This window comes from Euleptes europaea, chromosome 1 (genome assembly GCF_029931775.1).
Source record: "Euleptes europaea isolate rEulEur1 chromosome 1, rEulEur1.hap1, whole genome shotgun sequence".
Classification (NCBI taxonomy): Eukaryota; Metazoa; Chordata; class Lepidosauria; order Squamata; family Sphaerodactylidae; genus Euleptes; species Euleptes europaea.
In genome coordinates this window covers 152,908,770-152,929,439 of record NC_079312.1, presented here as the reverse complement: position 1 = coordinate 152,929,439, position 20,670 = coordinate 152,908,770, and the positions used below count along the sequence as shown (strand labels likewise).

Genomic DNA, 20,670 nt, shown 5'->3' with positions numbered 1-20,670 from the left:
GAACTTTTGTCCATGGGAGGTGGCTATCAATCATAAGTTTCTTTAGTATTCCTTTAAGGGTTTGATTCATTCTCTCCACTTGCCCTGAACTCTGTGGGTGCCATGGGGTGTGTAGTTTCCAAGAGATTCCCAACTCTTTCATCACCCCTTGGAGTACCTTCCCAGTAAAATGTGTTCTGCGATCTGAATTCAAACGTTCAATTAACTCGAACCTCGGTATCACATGTTCCAAAAGAATTTTCGCGACCGTGGATGCAGTGGCTCGAAAGATTGGAAAAGATTCCGGCCATCCGGTCAGTTGATCAACTAGGACTAAGCAATATTTTAACCTTCCCACCTGTGGGAGCTCTATAAAGTCTACTTGTAAACTTTGAAAAGGCCTGGTGGCAAGGGGGTGACCTCCAGTCGGGGTGAGGTTTTTCCCTCTCTTATTTACCTTCTGGCAAGTGACACAGTTTGAAGTGATTTGTCTTGCTATAGTCCATACCCCAGACCCTACATACTTGACTAGAAATGCTTCCACCAATGCTTCAGCTCCCCAGTGACCTTCCTCATGCAGCAATTTAAACACTTCCCTCACCAGTCCTTTGGGCAGCCAGCATCTCCCATCAGGTAGAACTAGCTGGCCATCCTTTTCTACTGCCCCCTGCTGGGCTGCTTTTTCTAATTCTCTCTGTGTATATTTAAATGGGGGCTCAGGGTGTGCTGCCAAAGGGATCATGGCTGCAACCGTATTTCCAGCTTCTAGAGAACTGAGGGCGGCTCGTTTAACCTGTTCATCCGCCCTTCGATTACCCATAGCTTCTTTTGAGGATCCTGATTGATGCCCTTTTACATGAATTACTGCCACCTGGGCTGGTTTCTGCAAAGCCTCTAAGACTTCTTGGACTAACTTAGTGTGAGCTACTGATTTTCCCCTAGAAGATAGCAGTCCTCTCTCCATCCAGATTTTTCCAAACACATGTACCACCCCACAAGCGTATTTTGAGTCAGTATAGATATTTATATTTTGATTAGAGTTCTAAAGCCCTTTTTAAACCATAAAGTTCAGCTGTTTGTGCTGACATTGACGGAGGGAGAGCTCCTGATTATATTTCTTGTCCCCCCTCTTCTACCACTGCAAACCCACTACATCTTCTTCCCTGGATTACCCTGGATGAACCATCAATAAAAACATTAACAGCACCCTCCATTGGTACCTCTCCTAAATCTTCCCTAGTTTTTGTTTGCAAGGCTACTATTTCAACACATGGATGATCAACCTCAAGGTCCCTTTTCATTGTAGGGGAAAGTCCCAATACAGGACTAGAGCCTTCATGAGTTGTGAGGACCAAATCAGGCCGCTCCAAAAGCATAGCCTCAATTTGCAATAGTCTGTCGTCTGTCATCCACTGCCTGGCAGTGTGAGTCAAGATTGCTCGAATTTGGTGGGGGGAATGAACAACCAAGGCCCCTCCCCAGAGAAACTTCCTTGCCATCTTAACCAGTAAGGCTGCAGCCGCACAAGCCTGTAAACAAGGGGGCCATCCTTGGACTACCGGTTCCAACATCCTGGAGAAGTATGCCACTGGTTGGTTTACCCCACCTTTCAGCTGCACCAAGGCCCCTATTGCAAACTGCTTTCTGGTGGTTACATATAGATGGAAGGGCTTCTGCAAATTCGGAAGACCCAAGGCCGGAGCTGACACTAGGTCCTGCTTTATTCCCTGAAAGGCTGCTTTCTCTTCCTTGGTCCATTCTAATCGATCAGGCTCAGAATCTCTAAGTTTGTTCGTAAGGGGGGCTGTTCGAGTACCGAAACCCTCAATCCAAAGTCTACAAAAATTAACAGTTCCCAAAAACCCTATTTTCCTTTTTTGTTTGGGGTAGAGGTATATCTTGAATGCCTTGCACCCTTTCCATATCAATTAACTTTTTGCCCTCCTTCAGAATGTGCCCTACATACTTAACCTGGTTCTGGCAAAATTGAATCTTTTTCTTTGATACCCGGAGCCCTTTGCCAGCTAAAAAGTTAAGCAGGCTTATGGAGGCCTCTTGGACTGATTTCCCTTCCTCCCCACTTAGCAGAAAATCATCAACGTACTGCAGGAGCAGTCAGGAGAGACTGGAGGATTTCCCCAAATATTGTGGGAGATTCTGTGAACCCCTGGGGAAGAACGCACCACTGAACATGAGTCACCTGACCAGTGTCAGGGTGGGGCCATTGGAATCCGAAGGGTCCTTGGCTCTCTTTTGCCAATGGGACACTAAAGAAAGCCGATTTAAGATCAATAACAGTGTAAATCTGGTAGTTAGGAGGGATTTGGTTCAAAATTGTATATGGATCAGGTACTATAGGGGCCCGGGGAACAACAGCTTCATTAATTTTTCTAAGGTTTTGCACCATCCTATAAGTTCCATCTGGCTTCTTAACAGGTAAGATAGGAGTATTATAAGGAGATACAGAAGGTTCTATCAACCCGTCATCTAGGAGGTCTTTTATTACTGGCCTTGATCCATCCTTAGATTCCTGGGGGACTGGATACTGCCTAACTTGAATTGGGCGGTCTAGCTTAAGGGTAATTTGCACAGGAGTTACATCCAGAAGACCTGGATTGCCTGGCCTAGCCCATATGGTCGGATCAATTAACGGTTCATCTTCCTCCCTGAGGGCCCCCTGAAGTACACTACATCCTTTCCTTATCAAATGTATTTGAAGTCCTAATTTATACTGCAGATCCCTCCCCAATAAATTCAAACCACTTGCTGGCATCCACAGAAAGTCATGCCACTCTTTTTGATCTTTTCCCTGAACTGTAACTAATAATGGGCCTAATACAGGGACAGTAGTAGGGGTCCCAGTAACCCCTGTCACTTTTACACTTCCATCAGTAAGTGACATACCAGGGACCTTTTGGCAGAGAGTGGAGCGGGTGGCTCCATATCCACCAAAAAAGTCAACAAGTTCCTTATTGGGGGCCACCTCCAAAGTTAACATGGGCTCTGTTGAGGACAGGCCATTGTACAAGAGCCCATGACCCCCCTAATCCTCTTCATACTGAAGTGCCTGAAGATAAGTAGCCTCCCGGCCTGAACCATTCCTATTAGGGCACTCCCTCTTCCAGTGACCAGTCTCTTTGCAAATGGCACACATATCATGAGGGAGGGGTGTCCTCCCTCCTCTGCCTCTCTGATTACCTCCTCCCCTCTGGCTGGGGTAACCTGGGCACTCCCAGATGCCCACGAGGGTGCCAAGCCTCTCCTTCCCATGCCCCTGCTTATTCCTCCTCCTCTGGACCTGCTCCTACCTCTAGCTCCTCTCATCTCCCATTCCTTTCTAGTTACTTCTTTCACTGTCTGTACCGTCAGATTAACCTTTCTTTTCTCTTTCTCTTCATCCCTTCTGACCATCACTTTCTGGGCCTCTGTTACTAGTTCTGTAATTGATTTATTTTCCCACCCCTCTATCTTCTGCAACTTCCTTTTAGTGTCTGGGTATGATTTAGCCATAAATTGGAGTTTAAGGGTGGATTGATTCTCGGCTGCCTCTGGATCTAATCCAGTATAGTGGCGCATATTAACCTTTAGGCACTCTAGAAACTCTGAGGGGGTTTCTTCCTTTTTCTGAGGGTTTTCAAAAGCTTTAGTAACATTGGTTATTTTGGGGACCAATTTCACAAATCCTTTAAAAAGTAGTTCCCTATAATCTTCTAAATGTTTCCTTCCTTCTGGGGTCTGAGAATCCCAATCGGCTGACATTGCAAAGGGAACTTGGGCCTCTGCGTCTGCTGGAGTACGAGCCACTCCTGCAGGCCCTCTTTCCTGCCAAATTTTCTGGGCCTGTTCTACTGATCCGTTAACATCTTCATTGTTTGTGAGTTGCTGACAGATATGCAGCAATTCAGTTACAGTATATATCTGAGGGCCAAGGAGTCCATCGAGATCCTTGGTAAATTTCTCAGGGTCATCTTGTAATTTAGGTAATTGGGCCTTCATTCCCCGGATGTCAACTGATGTTAGAGGGACTTCCACATAACCAATAGCTCCTTGCCCCTGGGGAACCTGCCTTAGAGGGGCTAAGACTTCTGACCCTGATTGAAAGGATTGGAGTCTTTTCTCTAATGATCGAATTTTTTTCTTAAGCCTCCTCCGAGCAATTGGGGATTCAGTCCCCCAGTACTTTTCACACTGTTTTAAATCTTCTACTTCTTTTCTGAGTGTTTGGTAAGAGCTTTCACCCTGACCTCCTCCTACAGCCTCTAATATTTTATCCTCCTCTCCATCACTATCCTCCTCCTCTTTCTCCTCCAGCACCTGTCTTCCTCTTGTTTCTCCCCTCTTAGGATCACCCTTTGATGATGGTGGTGGAGTGGGGGCTCTGTTGTCATCTTCCCTCGGTAGATTTTGACCTCCTTCCCCTCCTTCAGTATAAGGAGGAGGTAAGTGGTTTAGGGGATCCCACTGAGATTTCTCCCCAGTAGGGGCAGAGGGGGATTGTTTCAGAGAAATGCATAAGCTCTTCTTTTTTGATTTATTTCCCGAAGACCGGGATCCACACAACTCTAGAGCAAAATGAGACCAAACTAAGGCATAGGCCACTCCCTCCTTAGCTGCCTCACCACCTGTTTCCCTCAAAATTCTATCAACCTCCCGACATAAGGAATAATTATACGACCCTTCCTTGGGTCACCTCATGTCACCTGATAGACCTAACAGGGGCCAGTCCTGTGTACATAAGCAAACCATTGTCTCCCATGACAAACCTTTGGTTCCTGGCTGGGTATCCCAAGCCTTCCATAGTCCACCCACTGGACTTCCTTCGGGAATCGCTACCCGTCTGGCCACAGGCGGGGCATCCCCCTCGCGTCCCTTCTTCCTAGACGTCTTATTTCCCATTATTCCTATTCCCTTGTAATGAGTGTGTGTGTTCTAACTTGACCAAGATACTCACCAATGAGTCTAGAAGTCCCGATCCTCCCGCCGAGGATGAAACTGGTTGCTACTTCTGTTTCAATAGGGTTCTTGGATTCCCAGTCACAAAGGTGAAATGAGGGACCAGGGCCGATTGAAAAACAACCGGGGCGCCCCCCTGATCTCCAAGCCACATTCCTTGACTAAGGCTCCAACAGAGGTTAGGACCTCTGATCCCAAAAAGGACAATATCCCACTTCTGACACCAAGTTTGTTATGGATGGATCATAGATCAGTCGAACAAAGGCAGCTAGTAGCAAGCAGTTTATTCAGGATACATGACTGCAGTCCATGGAGAGAAAGCAACTCGTGCTGTCCCTGAAGTCTGTGACACAGCACAGCTCAATTTATAGTCCCGATTCAGCATGTTCCCTCTCTCCCTCTTTGGCCAATGAAAGGCCACACGAAGAGGTTACATTCTACCTATCACTACGCTTGTTCAGTTTTTCTGCCTTGATACAGGATGGCTTCATTTCACTTACATGTAAACTTCATAACTTAAAATGGCGGCGTTTTTACAGCCAATACACATAACTTTCTATGTAATTTCAAAATGTCATTTCTTCCATATTACAACTAATGTTATTCTTCCTTGCTCTACCCCCTTCCCATTGCAAGCTAGATGACACATTCCATTGATCAGCTAATTCCTATGATTCATCAACCCATGGCTGCTCAGAAAATTCAGAGTATTGAGGATCATGTTGGAGGAAGAAAATCATCATAGGATTGATAGCCACTAGTTCAAAAAGCATTAAATGGGGATTAGATAAATCTGTCCACCAATTGGTATTAGCCAGGATGGTTAAATCACATCTCTCTTCTTGGAAGAAATATACCCCTGAATTCTGTTTGCTAGGGGCAACAGAGCCCCGTGGCACAGAGTGGTACACTGCAGTACTGCAGTCAAAAGCTCTGCTCACAACCTGAGTTTGATCCTGACAGAAGTCAGTTTCAGGTAGCCGGCTCAAGGTTGACTCAGCCTTCCATCCTTCCCAGGTCAGTAAAATGAGTACCCCTGCTGTTATATTGTTTTAGATTGTAATGGCCTATGGCTTTATACAATAAATTTGACTTTAAGTACCCAGCTTGCTGAGGGTAAAGTGTAGATGACTGGAGAAGGCAACGGCAAACCACCCCATAAAAATAGTCCGCCTAGTAAACATCGGGATGTGACGTCACCCCATGGCTCAGTAATTACCCACTGCTTGCACAGTGTCATGATTACCTTTATAGGGGCAACAACAGGGGGAGACTTTGATACTTAGATGCACACTGTGGTAAACAGGATGCTGGACTCTATGGATCATTTGTTTGATCCAGCAGAACTCATGTTCTTAGGAATTTGCTAGGACTATGTGGTGAGGGCATATATGTTCCTGTTAGTTGCCAGATTAGGCGTGTTCCTGGGGAAGGCTGGGCTAGTGCAGGCCTGATTCCAAGATGGATTCCAAGGTGGCGAATACTTTGTGTGCTGCTGTTCAAAAAAAGATGATTTATACCTTTGACTTGCTGGTGTGGACTCCACATTTTGCAGTAGGTCGCCATTTGAAATCTATTTGAAGGGGCTTAATTCCAGTAATTTTAACACAGACTATTGCAGTTGGAACCCACTTTGGTTCTGCCTTCAGTGTGCTTTGCTGTGTTTTCTCATAATTTGAGAATTTTGTATGCTGTTATAGCATGTATGGGCAGAAGGTAGATCATGGTCTGGTGATTAGTTAACTGGCAAACTGCCTAGTTCCTGCTAGTTCTTGGGATTTATTCTGACAAAGGTGATTCAGGAAAAGCTGAGACCAGTATAGTGTCGTATTTAGAGTGTCAGATAGTGTTGCCAGGACTGGGTTGTCAAATACCTGGAGATTTTGTGGGTGGAGCCTGGGAAGGGTGGGGATTGGGGAGAGGAGGGACTTCACTGTCATAAAGTCTACCTTCCAAAGTGGCCATTTTCTCCAGGTGAATTGATGTATGTCACCTGGAGATGAGTCGTAGTCCCAGGAGATCTCCAGCCATCACCTGGAGGTTAAACAAATACAGGCATCACTATGCTTGTACCTAATAGGTTTGGAAATCAGCACAGTCAAGGTACAAAATTATTATTAGTGCTTAGGACAAATTACAACAAGTGCTATACAACAACAAGTACTATCCTACTAATATAATTCATATATATAAGATTCACTTAGTCAACAATACAGGTGTACAAATATTCTTTGTGTTATAGATGCAAATATACAATTTCTCTTTATGGTATGGTTGAAAAGTCCAATTCAAGTAGGATATCCAATGAATGGTATAATCCAAAAAGAATGAGCTGGGGGATGGCCGTTTCAAGATGTTTTCTTCAGCCCCATGTTCAATCCTATATTCAAATATACAGTATAAATATTGCTAATAAATCCTATTTTCTTAAAATTTCATACTCACAAATCCCATTATAAAATCCAAGGTCTGGTAATTTGTCATTAATCATTGATCCATTGATTGCATGCCAAGCATTTATGGCATTTACTACTCTGTTCTAAAGTCTGTGATACATCCGTATGTACCAACTTATCCTTCAGGGACATAGTTCTCCTAAATCCAAACCGTGGGGGATTTTCACATCCGGGTATGCTTGCTAATAAATGCCAATGCTTCCTAACTATTTGGCTGATTTTTCCAGATAAATGTGTATGCTGGAATGCAAAGGTAAGTCTATTGAGATCACTAGATCCTTTAGAATTTTGATACAGTACATCCTGTCTATCTACCCCCTGCGCCCGATGTTGTGCTTGTTGTATAATCCTTTCTGGATATCCTCTGTCTCTTAACGCATTAGAAAATTTATCTGCTGCTTGTTGGTAATCATACTGGTTCGTAAAATTCCTCTTGAGTCTAATATATTGGCCGTATGGTAAATTTTCTCTTAAGTGTCTAGGATAGAATGTGTTGAAATGCAACAAGGCATTGCGATCTGTTGGTGTAGTATACGTCCGAACTGCCAGTTTGTTAGAGGAACTACGGTATACCGTAGTATCCAGAAAAAGGATGCTATTGCTGTCACTTTTGCCTGTAAATTGTATGGTCGAACGTGTATTCAGTCATGTCAAGAACTCCTCAAAATTTATATCAGCTGCAAAAATAAATACCAAATCATCTATAAAACGTCTATACACAATGATACTGTTTATAAAGGGATTGTTATTGTATATGAAACGGTGTTCAAAGTCCGCCATAAAAATATGGGAAGCTTTGGCATTTATTAGCAAGCATGCCTGGATATGAAAATTCCCCCCGGTTTGGATTTAGGAGAACTATGTCCCTGAAGGATAAGTTGGTACATACGGATGTGTCACAGACTTTAGAACGGAGTAATGACAAAAGGGGACATTTTAAATGCCATTTCATTTCAAATGCTTGGCGTGCAATTTATGTCTGGAGGTAAAGGAATTTACACGCACTGATACAAGATTTACATTTAAGCTGTTTAATTTCACTAAGAACTCTGTTTATTGCCTTTTATGTCCATGGGGATTTTTGTACATTGGTTCAAGTGTTAGACCTATAAAAAATAGGATATTAGAACATATGCGCTAAGATTGTTAGTGCCCCGGTAGCCGATCACTTCCTGGAAGCGCGTCACTCTGAGAATGATCTTCGGTTCTTTATAATTTGGAGTTTAAAAGGAAAACAGTTTGACAAGAGAAATACAGAAAGGATTTTAAGACAAAAAGAGGCTTTTTTATACATTTATTTGATTCTGTAAAACCTAAAGGCTTGAATCTCGAAAATGATCTTTCCTGCTTTATATAATTTAAGATATATGGTAGCTAGCCTGTGAGAAGACACCATCTAGTGGCTTGACTTAATAAGGTAGTTTGAAAGTGGGTAATTAAGTTAGACACCAGCTAACACCTGTTCATGATTATAAATGAAAGTATAGAATGCAACTAAGAATCACACTGAATTGTATCCCTTGAGGAACTATGAATCTGACTTGAAGCAGTACTGGATCAATGATTAATGACAAATTACCAGATTTTATAATAGGATTTGTGAGTATGACATTTTAAGAAAATAGTAAACTTCGGTGATAGGATTTATTAGCAATATTTATACTGTATATTTGAATATAGGATTGAACATGGGGCTGAAGAAAACATCTTGAAACGGCCGTCCCCCAGCTCATTCTTTTTGGATTATACCATTCATTGGATATCCTAACTGAATTGGAGTTTTATACCATACCATAAAGAGAAATTGTATATTTGCATCTATAACACAAAGAATATTTGTACACCTGTATGGTTGACATTAAGTGAATCTTATATATATGTATTATATTAGTAGGATAGAAATTGTTGTTGTATAGCACTTGTTGTAATTTGTCCTAATCACTAATAAAAATTTTGTACCTTGAGTCTGTGCTGATTTCCAAACCACCTGAAGGTTGGCAACCCTGGTGTCAGTGGAATCTGGAAGAGGAGGAATCAAATAATCATACTGGCATGAAGCTCACTGGGTGACTTTGGACAGCTCACTCTCACACGGTTGTTATAAGGCCAAAATGGGGCTCTGAGTTTATTGGAGGAAGGGTGGAATAACAATTGAATAAAATTGGACGGCAATTAGACATAATACAATTAGACAGCAATTACTAGTGCTTAGGCAAAAGGATCACAAAGCTAAGTTATCTGTGCCTTAACTGTTAAGAAATCCTGAGTAGGTACAACTGAGTAGGTTTAACTCATTTGTGCTATGATCCTGGGCATGCATTCTTGCTGTGCAAGTTTAAAAGCCATCAATGCACCTCAAGGTTTCTGGTAAACAATAGCACAACATACAACATGCACAACAATAGCACAACATACAACATGCAGCACTGATCAAGATGCATCTCTCTGTTGTCTGATAGCACACTTCAGATCCTATGTTTTGATACACTTCATTAGCCAAATGTCACACTTCACTAATTAAAAGCCTTGATTGAGCTGTACACTGCACTTACAGCTTCATTCACTTTTCCCTGACTTCCTTGAACACTTTTTTTCCTAATCACAGGTAATAAGTAAATGTCATGGGATCCACTGAAGATGGCCGTTTGTGTCTCCCTAATAGTGCCGCAAGTTTTATTGAGCAGCAACGAATTGCTAAAAGTGCAGACTTTACTTATTGCTCCATTATTTCTTTTTGCTAATTGAGGCTCATCATTTAGCGTGGCGTTGACATACTCTGCTAGGAGAGTTGCATACCAATTTTGTTTAATACATTATGCTCAAGAGAATGTTTACTTCCTGCTGAGCATTTCAACTCATGGGAAGAGAGTACAATTCCATATAGTTCTCATCTGAGTCGATAAGAGCTGATCGCTGCGCAAGCTATTGCTGTGGTGAGCTTATTATTCTTCCATTAACGGGGCACTCATGAAAGGTTAAGCAAAACAGTTCCTTGACCACAGGGTGCTTGCCACAAAGAGCAGACAAACAAAACCAGACCTAGGAGGAGACAAGACAAAAAAGTTTTTGGCAAGATCCAGCTTAACTCATTAGATATGAAGGGTAGCTGCCCTATATATCAGTTCTGCAGCAACTAATTCCTAGGGTGCTCTGCTGTGCTTCCTCCTGGGATTCTGCAGGTCAATAAAGGAACAGTTCCTGTCGGGTGTTTGCTTTCTAAAAGCAGCACGAACCCATGAACTACATCCACTGAGTTGAAAAGATCACCAACATAAATGAGTAGTGAGTGAGGATGTATGAATCTCTTTGTGTGAATCCATCCTCAGCAAGTGAGCTCCAAGTCTGGATTAGTTCTGCTCAACCTGCTTGGGACCTCATTTTATACTCTTGTGTGGTTTACTCCTCTGGACCACCCTTCTCCAACAGACTGTAGAAAACAATTTTCTTGCCAAAAAAACAAAAACAAGACTAACAAGCCTAGACAACATATGATCCACCACAATGAATGCATCTCACATCTCTCTTTCACAAACCCCTTGTTTTTGAAGAAGGTGGCAAAAGCCTACGGATTATTGAGCTCCTGATGTGTTTGGCTTCATGGGTCATCAGTTTTTAGCCAAGTTTGCTTACTATCATGTTTCAAAACAAGTTTCTGTTCCACTAGCTAACTAAAAAGGAGAGAGAAAAGGGGGTGGGCTGCTGTGAAAAACAGTATGCACCAGCATGTTTTCAGTGCCATAACTCTTTCGGATATAAGAACTGGGAAACTTCACCTGGTGCAGAATTCTTGTTGGCTGGAGCAAGCTGCAGCCATTTTTTCATTAGCAGGACCAATTTTCCTTCCATCTAGATGAATGCTAGATGAGTTTCCCACCCTATGGTGGAGGGAATAGGAGAAATACCTTTTTATTCTTCCATTATTACTTGTGTTGCTTTCTTCATTATTAGAACAACTCTGATCACTTTGGATGAGATTGGAGACTCCACTCTGATCTCACCTTAAATTATCTAAGTCCAATCCTCATGGAAATAAGTAGGGATGAACAGGGTTGCTCACATGCACACACATCACTGTATTTTTTGGATTTGGTATATTAGACCCCAATTTTTAGGGATTCCTGAATAATCCCAAATCCCCATACTGGTTTGGCAAGATGGCCTCTGGTGCTGCTGGACCATTGTCAGCAAGTGCCTCAGCCAAGTTAGGCTCTCCCTGGTCCTGCTGGTCCTCCTTGGCTGGTGGACTTGGCTCCTCGGGTTCTTCCTCTGAGGACTCTGAATCTGAGTCACAGAGCTGCTTGGAGAGGGTCATGACAACTATTCAGTAAGTGTATTTTCATATTTGCCATTTGAAAACTGTGGCTCATCTCCAGGTGAAGGAAATGCGTTATCGAGGCAAAAGTGCTATGCACTAACTGTGGCTACGTGGGCAACCACTGTAATGATAAACAATTAATGATACAGGTTGCACAGACTTAAAAACAATGCAAAAATGCCTCTTATATTAAATGATGCATACTCTGCTCTTGACCTTGGTGCATAACCCTGGTTTGCCAGCCATCTAGTAGTTCTGAGTGTACACCCGCAGCAGCTATCAATGAACTGCCAAGTGTTATGATGGATGTCTCTTGTCCTTGCAGATGCACAAGCAGCACAGAAGCTCAAAGTACGGGTCACTTTAAATTGCAAACATAGAAATTCAAGACATGGGGGGAATCAACATGAGAGAAAAATTGGCATTACGATCAGGAGAAGTTTGATTTTCAAGTATGTTATTTGCAAGGATCACATAAACACACACATATGCCCTAAAAATAAATATACAAGACAATTCAGTGGCACAGCATTCAAGAGGATCATGCTGCATTGCCTATATCTCCCTTCCAAGATCTAGAGATCTTTACATACCAATAATGTTAGTATTTGCCTTGACCTGGGTGGGCCAGGCTATCTTGATCTCATCAGATCTCAGAAGCTAAGCAGGGTCAGCCCTGGTTAGTACTCAGATGTGAGACTTCCAAGAAAAATCAGGGTTGGTATGCAGAGGCAGGCAATGGGAAGGCCCCTCTGTAATTCTTTTGCCTTAAAAACCCTACAGGGTTGCTGTAAGTCAACAGTGACTTGACTGCGCTTTCTACCAATATTACTATTGATTGTGCACAGCTTTAATGTGGCACCTGCCAGTGGCTATGCACACACACACACACACACACACACACACACACACACACACAAAGAACAAGATTCCATTCATGAAATATTCCCCAAGTCAAACATTTGGGAAAGTATTCTGTGTTCTAGGAAATTTCTAGGATGGCTAGTCTTAGCTATCTGACTGTTTTCTGGCTGAAGTTCTTAACTCAGCCATTTGTCTTTTAAAAAGGAATATACTTTTTAATTTTAATAGCTTGGAAGCCATATTTTTAAACTTCTGTCAAACACACTGAAAAGTGCAATTGGGTTTAATAGCACTGCCCCCATGAAATCACAGCCTAATGGGTTCCTAATACAGAAAAGGGACTTTGCAAAGGCCAACTGTGCTTTGCTTGACGGTGTCTAGGCATCTCCTTACACTCGATCTATCATGATGCTCAGGAATGCACAGAGCATTTGGTGCATCCCCTTCTTCCTCATGACATTGAAAATGTTAATAATACAAAGCACAGTGGTGTAATGCCCAACTATAAGGGCTGGTATAAAATACTATGTACTCATATGCACACACATGGAAGCTTTGGGGAAGTTGGCATCCGGGAGCCATGAATCAACAAATCATGCTCTCTGTGCCTGGTATGGCCTTTCACCAGTAGAGAGCTCTGAATTACCTTCATCCTTAGGAATGTGTTTTCTACTTCCAAGATCACAAGACCTAGCACTTGCTTAGAGCAATATCTATAGGCTATGCTATGCTAATTAGAGTGGAGTAGACACCTAATGTTCATTGGTGCTCTTGTATATCAATCTGCTTGTCAGCAGCCATGGGCCTGCCCCATGCGAATGCATAAATGATACTGAGCTTCCTTTGTTTCTCTGGTGAGTAACCCTGCATCTTGTCTGTGGGTTATTTCACCCCAGGTCTGTGTTTAGCTAAATAAAGAACTGTTGCTTTTAACCTCCTCCTAGTTTGTCTTTATTGGACTCTATAAGACAACCAGGCACTTCAGTGGCACCGCATAATGACTGTGCCAGAACATTAATGATGTGTCCCGTCAATCTTGGGCTCAGAGACAATAGTAAGTCTGTCTGTTACATGGAGCCATCACCAGACTGGACTCATCAATAGAAATAACAGGTAACTGTATCAATTCAATTGGGTAACTGTCCCAAGTATTGCTGTTCATTATTGCTCAACATTTAAAGATAATAGGTTGGTTTTCAGGGAGAGGCTCAAACGTAATCTTCTCTATGAGCTGGACCCTAATGCTTCATGTCATTCCCTTCCCCTCCAGTGGCAACCTAAACCCCCACCCCAAATTCTTGCTGTTGGATGTCCCCTTTACCCCAGAAACAGGATTTCAGGGGGCATTTCAGGCTGTCATGGAAGGGAGAAGGGTGGGAAAATGTGCTCTGAAGATGGAAGGCCTTTCGCCTGCAGAAATGTTAGTCTGGGCCCAAGCTAATACCATACAAATAGGGTTGCCAGCTCCGGGTTGGAAAATATCTGGAGATTTTTGGGGCAGAGCCTGAGGAGGGCAGGGTTTGGGGAGGGACTTCAATTACTTAAAGTCCAGTTGCCATAGCAGCCATTTTTTCCAGGTGAACTGACCTCTATCAGCTGGAGATCAGTTGTAATAGTGGGAGATCTCCAGCTACTACCTGGAGGCTGGCAACCCTACATGCAAGTTCTTAGGGTCTGCTGAGTCCAGTCTCATGTTGCACTGGAAATGACTGAAAATTGGAAGCTTGTGGATCAGGGGATTTAGGTTTCGTTCCGCAGCAGAAGTGCTGGCCCCCAGGCAACACGAAGCATGTACTTGGAACTGAGTGAAAGACGAGTATTCTCAATGAAGCAACAGGCTTCCAAACATTGTTATAACTTTGTGAAACAACAAGTTGAGGTTATAGGAGGAATGAAGGGGATAAACTGTTGGGAGAGTTTCCTTCCTGTAACACTCAGCACTGACTGACCTGGATAGCTTCAGCCCTGATTAGGGTTCATGGCACAGAGGCAGTTAATGGCAATCGACATCTGAACATCTTTTGCCTTGAAAACCCTATGGGGTTGCCATAAGTCAGCTGTGACTTGATGCCCCCCCCAAACAACAACAGCAACAATACTTAGCTGAGTCCCAGGGCTAGATGAGTGACTTCCTGCCCAACTAGCCCTGATCCTCAGTATTCTAGCATCTTCTCAGTTGCCATGTATTGCTAGTCCTTGAGGAGTGGGGTTGGGTGAGCAGGAAGCTGCTCATGTAATCTCAAACCTGTGCAGTATAGCATTGGCCCAGCGAGGAGGGTATTTTACCTTCTGATACTATATGGGAGAGTTAGGGAACAGGGGTGCACGCCTCACATCTTTCAGACTATATGGTTGCCAACCTCCAGATGGTGACTGGAGAGCTCCAAGCAGCAGAGATCACCTGGAGAAAATGGCTGCTTTGGAAGATGGACTCTATGGCATTATACCCTATTGAAATCCCTCCCTTCCCCAAACCCCACCTTCTCCAGGCTCCACCCCCAATATCTCCATGTATTTCCCAACTTGGAGCTGGCAATCCTATTCAGAAACTATAACTTGTTAGGGCCTCTAGCAAGCTGATCTCCCATATATTTGTTTGTTTTCTTTCCCCTTCCCATTAAAGTGATGCTTAGGTGCCTGGCACCTTCTGGGAAACATGCTCAGTGCTCTTTGGGCTGTTCTGTTTTTGAAAAAAGAATTCTAAATACATTTGACAAATGGATATTTTTTTGCGTACCTCCCAATATGCTGAAACGACTGCATTTATGTGTTAGTGGTCCCATTTTGTGGCACTACAGATTGACACAGAATTGTCAACATTGCTACTCAAAGACACTCTAAAGGAAATGACAACGTTAGAATAAAAACTAACATACACAGTAAAGCATTCACAGAAAATGAGTGTCTGCTTTTGTGGATGATATTTACTTGCTGGCAAGATGGAAATGCTTGTAGAAAGGTTTCACATATTCTTATGAATAAATATATGTGTAGCCCAATTCTATGTATCTTTATTTGAAAGTAAGACCCATTGTATTCAGTATACTTTACTCACAGGTAAACTTTAGCCCTGCAGGCTAAAAAGAGCTATGGGACGTCTGGCTGATAGTGAGTTATTACTCAAAGACAGTCAGAAATCAGAACTATAAGGAATAATGGTTCATTTTACTCTAATCTGATACACAACTGAATAAATCATTCTTATTTATAGTGATATGCCTCAATTACCTTCAATTGCCCAATAAAGTAATTCAGGAGAGGTTATCAGGATTAAACGATTCTTTTATTAGGCCAATAAAAGAGAAGCGCGTGTGGAGATGCCCTTAAAAGCGTCAGAGCATTCCCACCCAGAACAAAGAAAGACATCGAGCTTTATAGACTTTAGGATGGAGGGCAGTAATCAGAATTATGTATAACATCAGAGCCAATACACATTAGATTCGTGTATATACAACAATTAGTAAAATTAAATTTGCCACAGACTCCTCCCTCCTCTGCCAGGAGATAATCTAAGGTGAGACGATTTGGATAAATTGCTGCTCGCATCTGTGTTTGCTGGTGAGCCAGCAGTTCCAGGGCACTGGCAGTCTGGTTGGTAATAATTTCTAGGATGGCTTGAAGCCGGATGATGCGATTTAACATATAAACAGAAGTTCGGTAACAAAGGTCCCATCATTTGCCCAGGAGGCAGGGTCATAATACTCAATGATACGCTGAGGGGGCCAAGCATCACCCCACTGTTGAGACCCACCAATGTTGATAGATCTCTTGTCCCGTTTGAGATCATCATAAAGGGGGATTCCTAGGGAATTTCCTTTGACAGCGGGCAGCAGGAAAAGCCCTGGCTGGATTGTCCCAAAGGCACAGGATCAAGCCCAAGCCAGTGGCAGTTGGGAATAAGCAGTATTGCCACACAGCCAAAAGAAACCGTCTGGAGCAACCCAAAGGAGGGAGAGATTAGAGGGGGATCTCCAGAGCAGCCGCAAAGAGGGGAATGCCTGGAACGGGTTACTGCCTGAGCAATTAAACAACCGGGAGTTATTAACTGGGACACATTTTTCACTCCTATTCGTGGCTGCAAAATAGGAGCTGGGAGGTCGAGGCCACCAGGAGGAGTGGGTGTCATTGGCTACAAGAGTGGAGGGGCATAAAGTATTTCCAACTGGGTGGTTGAACTTGGCAGACTGTCTTCGGGACACACAGAGGCTCCCAAGAATTGGAGCTCGCAGCAGCCAGAGCTGTGGTCTGGCTGCAGGGTTAAAGGAAGGGTGGCGGTTCCACTCGGCTAAAGATTGGCAGGCCACTTGGTACTGGCTATCGCCCCTCCACAGACCCAGCAATTAGTAACATTTAACACAGCAGTAATTCTTTCTCCCAGATCAATAAACAAATTCCTGGCTGGGTCTGGGAGGCAAACTGTTTTTGCCAGCTCTCGATACAGGGAGGGGTACACTAAGGGACCCTTGGGAGTGGGAATCCTTTTTGGGGGAGAAGGGGGCAGCAAGACTGGCAATTGCCTTAGGATCAGGAGCAGGCAGATTGGGGGGGGGACCTTTTGAGTCTTGCTGCTTCACCTGGGAGGTGCAAACTCAAGGGGCCCGGGGGCAAGACACTCCAGCCCACTTCCCAGTGACATGCCCTAGGTTTGGGGCCATGAGATAAGTCTTCCCCACTTCCATGCAGGTCTTTGTAGGGAGTTGGAGGCACACGGAGTTGACACTGGGGAAGAAGCAAAAGGCTTTAACTGAGTAGCCATCCCGTTTGATAAGCTCATGGCATTGACGGCAGGTAGAGGAGACACATGGAATGCAGGCGATAGACAATGTCACGGGGCTACAAAGAATCAGTAACAGGAGTTGAGCTAGGGGACCCCCCCCCATGCATACAGGGTTTTCATGGTAACCAACAACATGACCTTCTGTGAGGGCCATGAGTCTTTGACTCCCTTTCTCCTTTCTGTGTCCTTCATCCCTCTCCCCTTTGAACTCATAAAAGCAGTTCACACCTCCCCGAGTCCAGGCGCCTCATCTGTCTTTCCCAGGTGCTGTCTTCCCCTCCCCTGCTGCGCTTCCTGCATGCACTCCCTCGGGCCAGATTCGGCCTTGGAGATCTGATAGTCCTAACAGTCTCTCTGAGACCGTTTGATGTTTTGTATTGCACCAATCTATCTTGTAGCTTCCCATAACAGAAGTGTGAATCCCAGTGCCCTGTAGGAGATATATTCTGTAACCCTGATTGTTAGCCCACTTGCAACTTTAAACTCGTGTCTGCCTAGTACCATCTGAAGCTTTCAATAAAACCTTTGTTTCTGCATCCAAGTCTGAGCAAGTGATTTTGCGAAGTTAACCAGTTTGGTTGGGACTCTCACATTAAGTTGCAAGTCCTTGCCTCTTCGTTCTATGCCTGTACCTTCCCGGACAGCCATGCGAGACGAGGAGGAGACCACCTCTTCCCCCGAGAAACCAAAGAAGCCCGCGGCCCCGGAGTTGCCTGACCCTAACCCGCCGGAAGGTGACACCAAGCAGAAGGTGCCCAGCAGAGGGGGTACTAGGCCCAGGACCACCTTTAACTCCTGGTTGGACTCCCCCAAGGGCTGGTCCCTCTCCCGGACCGAGGCGAAGGCACGCCGGATGGCCTTCCCCAGCGCGGGGCTGGAGGACGATCCCACGCGTAAGGAGGTCCTAACGCTGCTCCAGATGGATGAGGAGCGGAGGCGATGGCAGGAGGAACGCCAGGGTTTGCTAGAATGGATGGATACCATGCAGACCCTAATGCTCGAGATGGGCGCCGCTATGGATGCGTTAAAGGTACAGCCCCCCTCCGGTAATCCCCCAGACGGGACACCTGCGGCACCGCCCGCTCCCCCCAGCACTCCGGCCCGCCGTGATTTGAAGATTACGTATGATGGGTCAGGAGACCAATTGACCTTCTTCATGGTCCAAGTGGACATTTTTATGTGGGAGCAGGGCCGAACCTTCACCTCCGAGGAATCCCAGGTACAATATGTGGCCTCCCTCCTGCAAGGCGAAGCGGCCGCGTGGATGGTGTTACAATACGAGCTTCGCTCCCCTGTACTCCGGAGCCTGGATGAGTTCATGATTGCTCTCCGAAATCGGTTCGAGGACCCGAACCTGGGGGCGGTAAGGGACTGGGAACCCCCCACCACTCGCCGACAACTACAACAGTTTCTGGGGTTTGCCAATTTTTACCGCAATTTCATCCCCAATTTCGCACAAGTGGCCCTCCCCCTCACTTCTCTTTTGCGCACCAAGGGGAAGGGGGCAAACGCCGCTCTGCCCTTGGCCCGTTTGCAATGGTCGCCGCTCTGCCAGCAGGCGTTTGAAGAGCTTAAACTGCTCTTTTCTTCCGAACCAGTACTAGCCTACCCGGACTGCAATAAACCGTTCGTGGTCCAGGTGGATGCCTCGGATGTTGCCATGGGGGGAGCTCTCCTACAACGGGACGGGGATGGAGTTTTGAAACCGTGCGCCTACTTCTCCAAAAAGTTTTCCCTAGCCGAAATCAACTGGGCTATTTGGGAGAAGGAGGCGGCGGCTGTTAAGCATGCCCTCACCATCTGGAGACATTTCTTGGAGGGGGCAGAGATTCCGTTTGAGGCGTGTACCGACCACAAGAATTTGGAGGCCCTCAAGGGAGCTAGAAAGCTCAACGCTAAGCAAATCAGGTGGGCTCAGTTTTTTGCTAAGTTCCGTTTCACCCTCAAGCATGTGCCCGGGAAGGACAATGCCCTAGCGGATGCCTTATCCCGACTTCCCCAGTACCGCAATGACTTTGACCGCCCCGTGGACTCCCTGTTCACCCCCCGAGCAGCGAGGGGAGGTTCCGGGACTGGCCGTCACCACCCGGTCCAAAGCCCGCCTGCCTAAGGATCCCCTGCTCAAAGGGGTCCCGGAAGCTTTTCAGCAACGGCTCCGGGACGCTTCTCTGCGGGAAGCCGAGCAGAAGGCTCTCCCCGCCGGCTTGGAGCAACGGGACTCTTGGTGGATGCAGGGTGGGAAGCTCTACGTCCCGGCATCTCTCCGCAAAGAGGTCCTGGGACTGGTCCACGGAGCCAAATTAGCGGGTCATTTCAGGTTTGTCAAAACTTTGCATTTGGTGAGACGTCAATTTTGGTGGCCCAGTATGAGAGCGGATGTGGAACTGTACGTTCGCAGCTGCCCCATCTGCGCCACTGCTAAGAGAAGGGTGGGCAAACCCCCGGGGCTCCTGAAACCTTTAGAGACCCCCACCCGACCCTGGGAGGTGATCGCCATGGACTTTATCACCGATTTGCCTCTCAGCCGAGGAAAAACGGTTCTGTGGGTGATCACGGATCTTTTCTCCAAACAGGTTCACTTCGTCCCCTGTGCCGGACTCCCCTCGGCCCAGGGGTTGGCCAAATTGTTTGTCACCCATGTCCTCAGACTTCACTCGGTTCCCAGAAAGGTCCTCTCCGACAGGGGGGTCCAATTCGTTGCCAAGTTCTGGCGAGCCTTCCTGAAGCTACTAGGAGTGGAGGAACAAGGTCTCTCCTCTGCTTACCACCCCCAAACCGATGGTCAAACCGAACGAGTGAATGCCGTGGTGGAGTGTTACCTCCGTTGTTATGTTCATTATCACCAGGATGATTGGGTGGACTTGTTGCCCTTTGCTGAGTATGCCTACAACAATGCCCCCCACTCCTCCACTGGGTTCAGCCCTTTCCAGGTAGTGTACGGGACTGATTTCGGTCCGTTCGGTTCCACCCCCGTCACTCCTGAGCTCGAAGCTATCCAGGAGGTCCAGGAGTGGGTGCAGGTGGTCCGATCCACTTGGCCCTGGTTGCAAAAAAACCTGGAACGGGCCAAGCGCAAATACAAGGAACAGGCCGACAAACACCGGTCCCCGGGATGGGAGCTCAAAGTGGGGGAACAGGTCTATCTCTCCACCAAGAACCTACGCTCACTCCGACCCTGCAAAAAGCTTAATGAGCGATTCGTAGGGCCGTTTCCCATATCCCGAGTGATCAATGAAGTCACAGTAGAATTGGTGCTGCCCAAAACCCTTAAGGGCATCCACCCCGTCTTTCACATCAGTTTACTTAAACCTTACGTAGCCGCTCCC

The 20,670-nt window shown here is 45.4% G+C and overlaps 1 pseudogene; it reads right to left on the bottom strand.

Moving 5' to 3' along the window:
• Positions 1-2,977, bottom strand: part of LOC130477015 (uncharacterized) — a 69,161-nt pseudogene extending 66,184 nt beyond the window's left edge.
• Between the last annotated feature and the right edge of the window lie 17,693 nt (positions 2,978-20,670).